Raw genomic sequence first — 12416 nt, forward strand, 5'->3', positions numbered from 1 at the left:
ACATATATGTTATACACATATTCTCTTTCATATTCTTTTCCATTATTGTTTATCAAAGATATTAACTATAGTTCCCTGTGCTGTGCAGAAGGACCTTGTTGCTTATCCATCCTATATATAATAATTTCCATCTGCTGATCCTAAACTCCCAGTCTTTCTGTCCCCCAAACCCCTCCATTGACAGCCGAAAGTCTGTTCTCTATGTCTGTGAGTCTGTTTCTATTTGATGGATATGTTCATTTGTTTTGTATTTTAGATTCCACATATAAGTGATATCGTATGGTATTTGTCTTTCTCTTTCTGGCTTACTTCACTTTATATGAGAATCTCTAGGTCCATCTCATAGTTGGTCTTTATTTGCAGGTAGAAGCTATTTTAGAAACAAATGAGTTTTTTTATTTTATTTTTTTATTTTCCCACTGTACAGCAAGGGGGTCAGGTTATCCTTACATGTATACATTGCAATTACACATTTTCCCCCCACTCTTTCTTCTGTTGCAACATGAGTATCTAGACATAGTTCTCAATGCTATTCAGCAGGATCTCCTTGTAAATCTATTTTAGGTTGTGTCTGATAAGCCCACGCTCCCGATCCCTCCCACTCCCTCCCCCTCCCATCAGGCAACCTCAAGTCTCTTCTCCAAGTCCATGATTTTCTTTTCTGAGGAGATGTTCATTTGTGCTGGATATTAGATTCCAGTTATAAGTGATATCATATGGTATTTGCCTTGTCTTTCTGGCTCATTTCACTCAGTATGAGATTTTCTAGTTCCATCCATGTTGCTGCAAATGGCATTATGTCATCCTTTTTTACGGCTGCGTAGTATTCCATTGTGTATATATACCACCTCTTCCTAATCCAATCATCTGTCGATGGACATTTGGATTGTTTCCATTTCCTGGCTATTGTGAATAGTGCTGCAATGAACATGCGGGTGCATGTGTCTCTTTTAAGTAGAGCTTTGTCTGGATAGATGCCCAAGAGTGGGATTGCGGGGTCATATGGAAGTTCTATGTATAGATTTCTAAGGTATCTCCAAACTGTTCTCCATAGTGGCTGTACCAGTTTACATTCCCACCAACAGTGCAGGAGGGTTCCCTTTTCTCCACAGCCCCTCCAGCACTTGTTATTTGTGGATTTATGAATGATGGCCATTCTGACTGGTGTGAGGTGGTATCTCATGGTAGTTTTGATTTGCATTTCTCTTATAATCAGCGATGTTGAGCATTTTTTCATGTGTTTGCTGGCCATCTGTATATCTTCCTTGGAGAAATGTCTATTCAGGTCTTTTGCCCATTTTTCCATTGATTGATTGGTTTTTTTGCTGTTGAGTTGTATAAGTTGCTTATATATTCTAGAGATTAAGCCCTTGTCAGTTGCATCATTTGAAAATATTTTCTCCCATTCTGTCAGTTGTCTTTTTGTTTTCTTTTGGGTTTCCTTTGCTGTGCAAAAGCTTTTCAGTTTGATGAGGTCCCATGGGTTTATTTTTGCCGTGACACCTATGGTCAATTAATCTTTGACAAGGGAGGCAAGAACATAAAATGGGAAAAGGAAAGTCTATTCAGCAAGCATTGCTGGGAAACCTGGACAGCAGCATGCAAAGCAATGAAACTAGAACACACCCTCACACCATGCACAAAAATAAACTCCAAATGGCTGAAAGACTTAAATATACGACAGGACACTATCAAACTCCTAGAAGAAAACACAGGCAAAACACTCTCTGACATCAACATCATGAATATTTTCTCAGGTCAGTCTCCCAAAGCAATAGAAATTAGAGCAAATGAGTTTTTAATTCTCCTTGGTTCTTGTTCAATTTTCTTACTAACTTCTCTTCTAATTCACAGTCCTCAATGAAGTCTTTGTTCTGATAAAATTAATTTTTCCAAGTTCTATTTTCTCCCTCATTCTTTCAACCTTTGTTTTTTGCAAAACCAGTTTATTTCTTAAATCATATCCTTTTTTACTTCATACACATCATTCTGGAAAAAAAAATCGTAATCTCTTAATATCAGTGATCATGTTCTGACTCTTTTCCATGATACTATTTCTTAAGGTTATGTTGTTTTAAGCTGTCCAAGGATGAAAAGTGGGATGAAAATGGTTATGATACTAGTTAGCAGTTCTGAACATTGTGGTTGTCCTCCCCATTTCTCATCCATTTCACATTATGTCTCATCTGGTCGTCTTAAGCAAATGCATTTGATCTGTCTGTCTTGCAATGATAAATTCAGAAACGGTTCAGACTAGGCTTAGATGGGTCAGTACACACTGAGGACAGACTTGCTGGACACATTTGGGACAGGGTGTTCTTGTATTTGAGAACTATGAAAGCTGTATTTTTCTATCTCTTACTAGGTGTGAATTCCAAAACCTTTAGCTTTAAAATCACTGGCATCTATATGGTGACAGGGGCCAGTCTTAGAGTAAAACTACCACTGTGTACTTCAGGAGAGTTAGAAAACTTGGGTCCGGAATGATATCCCTGAGCCTCTGAACTCTGCTTTTACCCATCCTTACCACAGTTCTCTTGTCAACTAATACTTATTCTTATTTTAAGCCAGTTTAATTTGGATTTCCTATTACTCATAGTCAGATGCATCCTAAGGATTACATGAGCTGTCATTAAGTCTGTATTCTGTGTTAAATCATAAAGTTGATACTGTATATATTTTATAATTCTAAAAGGCATTGCTTTATAGCAGATTCTTTTAACCTCAGCAACAATTATTTGGGAACCAGATAATTCTTTGTGTGGGCTTCTGTCCTGTGCACTGTAGGATGTTGAGTAGCATCCCTGGCCTTTACCTGCAATACCTACCAGTTGTCACAACTAAACATGTCTCCATTGCCAGAAAACCTCTGTGAGACAAAGTCATAATCGGTTGGGAAAACTACCACTGTGTACTTCTGTGGTAACAAGGCAAGAATATATATTTTGTTTATACATGAAGAAAATGAGGTTGAAAAAGTTTCATTAATCAGATCAAAGACTGCAAAACTAGAACATGCAAGCATGAAGATTTGAGTCCAAGTCTTTGCAACCACCAAACTTTAGTTCTTTATCTTTGTGGGTCAATGCAAAAAGAAGTACAATTCCTACATGTGTCCAGTTGGAAGGTAATTTATTCAAATACAGGGGTTTTGTTATTACTGTTAATGTGTTGGTGTTTGGTACCAGTATGTTGACAGTGCAGTGCTCGACAGGGTGCATTCATCTAGCAACTACTCTTTTCTCCCAGTGTCTCAAAGAATTTATCCATTCTCTCTTGTATGATATGTAAAGAGAGAAAATGGGACAACATTCTTGCAAATTTCTCCAAAAAATTTTTTTTCTCTTTGCTCGTTTCTTCAGCTTCAAACTTCTTACTTAGCCCAGAAAAGGATGATAGGCCAAAAAATCACTACATTCATTTTGGGTGCCATTTTAAAATTTTTGCCTTTGTTTCTATTGCCTTGGAAGACTAAACTATGAAAACAACGGTACAATTATGTCAGAGAATATTTTGCTTATGTTCCCTTCTAGGCTTTTATGGTGTCATGTCTTATGTTTATGTCTTTGCCATTTCAAGTTTATTTGTGTGTATGGTGTGAGGGTGTGTTCTAACCTCATTGATTTACATGTGCTGTACAACGTTACTAGGTACATTTTAGGTCACTAGTATCACAAGTCCTGTACTCATGGTCTGTCTCCTCACTATGGAATATGGGGACACTTCTCACTTTCGTGATCTCATAACTGAAATGGAAATTGTCCACCTTTAGCCTCTTATTAGGCATATTTAAAATGTAGACGCATTGCAATGTGTATAGTAAAAGATAATTGGACTCATATTAAGAGAACTGACTATGGTCTTGGATCTGCTTCATTAACTCAGTGACCTTGGAGGAGTTACTTGCCCTTTTTAAGCCTCAGCTTCCTCATGTGTCAGAAGGATATTTACTTTAATGGACTTAAATGCCTGACAAATAGATTCACAGTAAGATGGTTATGGGATGTAATTCTAGAATATGTACTTCTCCCTCTTGCAGTTTGAAGTAACCTTAGCATAAGTGACCATTGAGCTTATTGAAATTAACCAACCATATTATTAAATGTCAATTATGTACCTGTCCTTTGATTTGTTTGACATGGGTTAAGAAGGGCAAGGAATATGTCTTTTGCTAAAAAAGACAAAATTTGGTTGTGATGATCATTGTACAACTATAAATGTAATAAGATTCATTGAGTAATAAAAAAATAAAAAAGATTAAAATGTTACATATTCTTAACTATTTAAACCTATATTATATGTATATATATATAAATGTTACATATGATTAACTATTTAAGCCTATATTTAACTATAATATACATTTTAAAAATCATAATGTAAAATGCTTCATTTCTAGAACTTAAATGTTGTGTTTTAGTCCCTCATCATGTCACATCTGTATGGGAAGCACACCCTTGTCAGGTGAAGTTGACATTAGTTGATTTCCTCAGATCCACCTTACTACCTGTTGGAGCTGTGGCCGTTTTGGTGATTGGCTCAAGTTCCACAGCCTAGCCTTGATTAATCTAAGCCAGTAATAATAACTACACCTGTCTTGTTGGCAGGTGGTTTAGAAATCCAGATTTCAGCACATCAGTGATTGACATTCCACAACTACATTGTGAGTGGACATGTGACCTATATCAGGCCATTAAAACTGATGGAAGGTATTTTTCATGATTAGGGAAGGGCTCATGCAGCTTTGTGTGCAGCAGGTAGAACTGAGAAAACAAGTGCCACCAGAAGCCATCCTGTAACCAAAAGAGGAAGCAGCCTCTGGATGAAGGCTCACACTGGACTACAGAGCATCAGACTAGAAAGAACCAGCATCTTCAAAGACTTCTGAACTGCCTTTCTTCTGGACTTCCAGAATTATAAACCTACAGAATCTTTTGTTTATAGGCATCATTTGAAAAGCAAAAAGAACATCATTTGTAGAAATGTGTTCCTTTTGTTGTTTAGCTTAGCCTGTATTTGGGAGCTCAAATCATTTAAAAGGGCTTATGTATTTATTGAAATATACCATCTTTTTAAAACATTTTTTAATGTCCGTACCTGTGGGTTATGGAAGTTCCAAGGCCAGAGACTGAATGCAAGCCACGGCTGTGACCTACATCACAGGTGTGGCAATGCTGGATTCTTTAACTCACTGCACCAGGTTGGGGATCAAACCCTTGTCTCCACTGTGAGCTGAGCCACTGCAGTCAGATTCTTCACCCACTGTGCCACAGCAGTAACTCTGAAAAATATCGTCTTATTTGTTCTATTTAAGCCTTTGCATTTCAGCAAAAGTAGAAGATTTTGAATGAGTGCTTTATTATTTTTAAGCCAATATCTTTTTATTTTATTGAAGTATAGTAGATTTATAATGCATTAATTTCTGTGTATAGCAAAGTGATTCAATTATACATATGTGTGTGTGTGTATATATATATATATATATATATATTCTTTTTCATATTCTTTTCCATTATGGCTTATTATAGGATATTAAGTATAGTTCCTTATTCTATACAGTAGGACCTTGTTGCTTATCCATGCAATATATATTAGTTTGCTTCTGTTAATCCCAAACTCCCAATCCATCCCTCCTCACATTCCCCTTCCCCTTGGTAACCACAAGTCTTCTTTCAATGTCTGTGAGTCTGTTTTGTTTCATAGGTAAGTTTATTTGTGTCATATTTTAGATTCTGCATGTAAGTGATATTGTATGGTATTTTTTTCTGATTTACTTAATTTCGTATGATAATCTCTAGCTCCATCTACGTTGCTGTGAATGGCATTACTTCATTCTTTTTTATGGCTGAGTAGAATTCCATTATGTATATGTACCACATGTTCTTTATCCATTCATCTGCTAATGGACATTTAGGTTATTTCTATGTCTTGACTATTGTAAATAGTGCTGCTCTGAATTTAGAAGTGTGCATGTATCATTTTTTTTGTCTTTTTAGGGCCACGCCCACAGCATATGAAGGTTCCCAGGCTAGGTGTCGAGTCGGACCTATAGCCTCCTGTCTTCACCACAGCTACAGCAATGTCAGATCTGAGCTCATGGCAACAGTGGATCCTTAACCCACTAAGCGAGGCCAGGAATTGAGCCTTCATCCTCATGGATGCTAGTCAGATTCGTTTCTGCTGAGCCACAGTGGGAACTCCCATCCATGTATCTTTTTGTTTTACCTGGCTATATGCCCAGAAGTGGGATTGCTGGATCATATGACAACTGTGTTTTAAAAAAAATTTTAATGAATTTTATTGGGGTATACTTAACTTAGAAATTTGTGTTAATTTCAGGTGTACAGCCAAATAACTTAATCATGCATATACATATGGATGATTATGTATATGCATGTACACATATCCATTCCTTTCAGTTTCTTTTCCCATATATAGGTTATTCCACAGTATTGTGTAGACTACCCTGTGCTATACATCAATTCTTCTTATAGATCTACCATATGGTTCAGCAATTCCACTCCTGGGTATATATCCAGAGAAAACTGTAATTTGGAAATATACATGCACCCCAATGTTCATTGCAGCACTTTTTACAATAGATAAAACATAGAAGTAACCTAAATGTCCATCAACGGAGGATTGGATAAAGTGGTACATATCTACAAAGGAATATTACTCAGCCATAAAAATGAACAAAATAATGTCATTTCCTGCAACATGTATGGACATATAAACTGTCATACAGAGTAATATAAGTCAGGCAGGGAACGACAAATATGATGTGAGATCACTAATATGTGGAATATAACAAAAAATGTTTTAAATTTTTTGAAGAACCTCTGTACTCTTTTCTATAGTGACTGCACCAATTTACATTCCTACCAATAGACTAGGTGTGTTCCCTTTTCTCCACACCCTCTTAAGCAACAGGCGATACCTCATAATAGTTTGATTTGCATATCTCTAGTAATTACAAGCTGATAACTTGTAAAATATGAGCATATCTTGGAGATGTTTGGGGTTTAGTTTCAGACCACTATAGTATGGCAACTATCACAGTAAAGTCAGCCGCACAATTTTTTTTTTGGTTTCCCAGTGGCATAAAAAAATTATGTTAACACTATTGTGTAGTCTGTTAAATTTGCAATGGCACATGTCTTAAAAATAACAATGTATCTACTTAATACTTTATTGCTAAAAAATGCTGTAGTTTTCAACAACGAGTAATTTTGCTGGTAGAGTATCTTGCTTCAACATTGATGACTTCTAACTGACCAGGGTGGTGGTTACTGAAGGTTGGGTCAGCCATGGCTAATTCTTAAAAAAGATAGTGAAGCTTGCCACATTGATTGACTCTTCCTTTCACAAAAGATTTCTCTGTGATAGCATTTTACCCACCATAGAATAACTTCTTTCAAAATTGGAGTCAATCTAGTCAAACTCTCCTGCTGCTTTATCAACTAAGTTTATGTAGTATTCTGAATACTTTGTGGTCATTTCAACATTCTTCACAGCATCTTCACCAGGAGTGCTTTCTACCTTAACAACTTTCTTTGGTCATCCATAAGAAGTGACTTCTTATTCAAGTTTTGTCATGAGATTGCTGCAATTCAATTACATCTTCAAGCTCCACTTCTAATTCTGGTTCTCTTGCTCCTTCCACCACATCTCCAGTAACTTCCTCCACTGAAGTCTTGAACTCCTCACAGTCATCCATGAGGGTTGGAATCACTTTCTTCCAGATGCCTATGAATGTTATTTTGACCTCTTCCCTTGAATCATGAATGTTTTTAATGGCATCTAGAATGGTGAATCCCTTCCAGAGGATTTTCAACTTACTTGGCCCAGATGCATCATAGGAATCACTGTCTATGGCAGCTATTGCTTTAAAATATGTATTTCTTAAATAGTAAGATTTGAAAATAAAAATTACTCCTTGATCCAAGGGCTTCTGAATGGATGTTGTGTTAGCAGCCATGAAAACAACATTAATCTCATTGTCCATTTCCATCAGAGCTCTTGGGAGACTGGATACATTGTCAATGAGCAGTAATATATGTATTTCTTTATTTTTAGGGCTTCACCCGCAGCACATGGAGGTTCCCAGGATAGAAGGTCCAATCAGAGCTGTAGCCTCTGGCCTATACCACAGCCACGGTAACGCCAGATCCGAGCCTCATCTGCAACCTCATCTGGCAGCGCCAGATCTTTTAACCCATGGAGTGAGGCCAGGAATCAAACCTGTGTCCTCATGGATACTCGTTGGGTTTGTTAACCACTGAGCCATGACAGGAACTTCACTAGTAATATTTTTATAAAATCTTTTTTTTTTTTTTTTTTTCTGAGCAGTAGGTCTCAACAGTGGGTTTGAAATATTCAGTAAACCATGTTGTAAACAGATACACTGTCCTACATGTTTTGTTGTTCCATTTATAAAGCACAGGCAGAGTGGTTTTAGCATAATTCTTAAGGGTTCTAGGATATTTAGAATTGTAACTGAGCTTTGGCTTTAACTTCAAGTCCCTGACTGCATCAGCCCATAATAAGAGAGTCAGCCTGTTCTTTGAAGCTTTGAGCCAGGCATTGACTTCTCTCTAGCTGTGAAAGTCCTAGATGACAACTTCTTGCAATAGAAGACTCTTGTCTAATTTCAAAATCTGTTGTTTAGTGCAGCCACTTTCATAAATTATCTTAGCTAGATCTGGATAACTTGCTGCAGCTTCTACATCAGCACTTGCTGCTTCGTTTTGCACTTTGATGTTATGGAGACAGCTTCTTTCCTTAAACCTCATGAATGAATCTCTGCTAGTTTCAAACTTTTCTTCTGCAGATTCCACACCTTTTTCAGCCTTTGTAAAATCAAAGAGAGACAGGGCCTTGTTCTAGATTAGGCTTTGGTTTAGGGAATGTCGTGCCTCGTTTGATCTTCTATTCAGACTACTAAATCTTTCTCCATATCAGCAATAAGGCTGCTTCACTCTCTTATCTTTCATGTGTTCACTGGCTTAGTGCTTTTAATTTCCTTCAAGAACTTTTCCTTTGCATTCACAACTTGGCCAACAGTTGGGTGCTAGAGGCCTAGCTTTCAGATTTGGCTTTCCAAAAGCCTTCCTCACTAAGCTGAATCATTTCTATCTTTTAACTTAAATTAAGAGAGTAAGACTCTTTCTTTTACTTTAATACTGAGAAGCCATTGTAGGGTTACTACTTGGCCTAATCTCAGTATTGTTGTGTTTCAGGGAATAGAAAGGCCCAAAAAGAAGGAGAGAGACAAGGCAATGGTCATTCAATGCAGCTGTCAGAACACACGAATGTATCAACTAAGGTCGCCATCTTATATGTGTGCAGTTTGTGTTGCTCCCAAACAATTTCAATAGTGACATCAAAGATCACTGATCACAGGTCACTGTAACAAATATAATAATAATGGAAGAGTTTGAAATATTGTGGGAATTACTGAGATGTGATACAGAGATATGAAGTGAGCAAATTCTGTTAGAAAAATGGTGCCAATAGACTTTCCTGACAGAAAGTTGCTATAACCCTTCAATTTGTATTTAAAAAAAAAATTGAAGTGTAATAAAGTGAAGTGCAATAAAACAAAGTATCCCTGTATATGACTTTTAAAAATAAAAAACTACCCCAAGATTGTAGCATACTTTTATCATCATATTGTGTGGTATTTTTATATCTATTTTACATATGCATATTTTAAGAAATTTCTGTTAAAATTATCCTATTATTATAAGAGCTATTATTTCAAGTCACCCACACAGAACCTTTATTGCTCACTACTGTTTTTATCATGGCATCACTTAACTCACTTATAAATCTTATAACCTTCAGTATACCTGTAATGCAGCTTTACTATATTCTCTTAATATTCTCTTTAATCATACCTTTCTGTTTCTGATAAACCTAAATATTTTAAAAATCATTTTAATCTTTTCATCGTTTAATGTTTTATTCTATATATTATATATAAATATTGGAAGATTATATATATATATATAATGCACTTTAATTTTGGAAGAGAAGGCAAAAGACAAATAGACCAAACAAAGCAATCCCCCCACCCCTAAAGAACCCAAAATGAAAAACAGAAACATTTGCTGGATGTTTTTAGTATAAATTCAACATAAAAAATAGCAGATTCTTCTAGGGGACATTGTGCTAAGTGAAATACTCCTGTCACAGAAGAACAAATACAGTATGATTCTCTTGTATAAGGCATGTGAAATGGACAAACTCATGGAAGCAAAGAATAGAATTATGGGTGCCAGAAGAAATGAGGTATAGACTTTCAGTTAGGCAAGATTCTTACATTTATTTTATTTTATTTTTTTAATCCAAATTGTTTGTGGTCTTTATGACCATAATTTTTTCTTACAATATGTTGTTCATTTTATTGTGAAATGTAGCATACATATAGATGATTATAAGTACTTATATATTCATTTTAATAATAAGCTTCAAGAAACTACCACCTAGGTGAAAAAGTAGACCATTACCTCAATTACTTAGAAGCCCCCGTGTGACCATTCCTGATCAAATCCACCTCTGTCTAACTCCCAGGGGTAACCACTATCTTGACTTTTATTACCGTAATTTTTAATGACCAGTTGTCTTGATACAGTTTACTCAGTCATTCCCCTACTTTTAGCATTTAAAGTGTTGCCAATATTTTCCTAGAGTGCTGTAAAAATTAGAATCCTTATTATGGGGAAGAGGAATCAATTTCCATCATTATCCAAGATATTTAAATGAGATTAGAGAAGGGCTCTTGATGTCTATCTTCATATGCTACATGGGGCAGAGTGGAAATGGAAGGACTCTGTGATAATCGTCACCACCTGAGCATTTTCCTTGTTTCCTAACATCCAAATAAACAAAATTCTTCAGGTGCATTCCCCATGGAGCATCTCCTTTAATCCTTTCCCTTTCTACCTTCCCATCATCTTTTCTTTTTTTTTTTTTTTTTTTTTTTGTCTGTGTTTCTTTTTTTAAAATTACTCAATGAATTTTATAACATTTTTAGTTGTACAACAGTCATGACAACCTATAGCATTTCCATCCATCTGAAACCATCAGTGCATCCCCCACCCCCCAAACTGTCTCATTTAGAAACCATAAGTTTATCAAAGTCTGTGCAGTATCTGTTCTGCAAAGAAGTTCATTGTGTCCTTTTGTTTTAGATTCCACATGTAAGTGAAAGCATTTGATGTTGGTGTCTCATTGTCTGACTGACTTCACTTAGCAGGATAATTTCTAAGTCCATCCATGTTGCTGCAAATGCCATTATTTCTTTCCTTTTAATGGCTGGGTAATGTTCCATTGTGTATATGCACCACATCTTTATCCACTCCTCTGTCCATGGACAGTTAGGTTGTTTCCATGTCTTGGCTATTCCATATGGTGCTGCAATGAACACTGGAGTACATGTGTCTTTTTGAGTCATGGTTTTCTCTGGATAGATGCCCAGGAGTGGGATTGCTGGATCAAATGATAGTTCTATTTTTAGTTTTTTAAGCAATCTCCATACATTTTTCCACAATGGTTGCACCAAATTACAATCCCACCCACAGTGTAATAGGGTTCCTTTTTTTCCACACCCTCTCCAGCACTTATTGTTTGTAGACTTCTTGATGGTGGCCATTCCAGCTGGTGTAAGGTGGTACTTCATAGTGGTTTTGATTTTCATTTCTCTAATAATGAGTGATGATGAACATCTTTTCATTTGTTTCTTGCCCATCTGTATGTCTTGTTTGGAGAATCATCTGTTTAGATTTTCTGCCCATTTTTTGATGGGATTGCTTGCTTTTTGGTGTTGAGCTGCAGAAGGTGTTTATAAATTTTGGAGATTAATCCCTTGTCAGTCGATTCATTTGCAAATATTTTCTCCCATTTTGTGAGTTGTCTTTTTGTTTTGTTTAGGGTTTCCTTTGCTGTGCAAAAACTTTTAAGTTTAATTAAGTCCCATTTGTTTATTTTTGTTTTTACTGTCATTACTCTAAGAGGTGGATCTGAGAAGATGTTGCTGTCATTTGTCAGAGAGTGTTTGGCCTATGTTTTCCTCTAAGAGTTTTATAGGATCTGGTTTTATATCTAGGTCTTTAATCCATTTTGAGTTTATTTTTATGTATGGTGTTAGGAAGTGTTCTAATTTCATTCTTGTACCTGTCATGGTCCAGTTTTCCCAGCACCACTTATTGAAGGGGCTGTCTCTTCTCCATTGTATATTCTTGCCTCCTTTGTCATGGATTAGTTGACTGCAGGTGTGTGGGTTCAATTCTGGCCATTTTATTCTGTACCACAGATCCATATGTCTGTCTTTGTGTCAGTACCATACAGTTTTGATGACTGTTGCCTTGTAGTATAGTCTGAAGCCCGGAGCCTGATTCCTCCAGCTCCAT

General features: G+C 36.3%; 1 protein-coding gene and 1 pseudogene across 9 annotated transcripts in view; one reads left to right on the plus strand and one right to left on the minus strand.

Moving 5' to 3' along the window:
- LRFN5 (leucine rich repeat and fibronectin type III domain containing 5) overlaps positions 1 to 12416 on the plus strand; it is a 271597-nt gene that overhangs the window by 101570 nt on the left and 157611 nt on the right. The window lies entirely within an intron of this gene.
- Positions 6316 to 12416, minus strand: part of LOC102163587 — a 29796-nt pseudogene continuing 23695 nt past the window's right edge.

This window comes from Sus scrofa, chromosome 1 (assembly GCF_000003025.6).
Source record: "Sus scrofa isolate TJ Tabasco breed Duroc chromosome 1, Sscrofa11.1, whole genome shotgun sequence".
NCBI lineage: Eukaryota > Metazoa > Chordata > Mammalia > Artiodactyla > Suidae > Sus > Sus scrofa.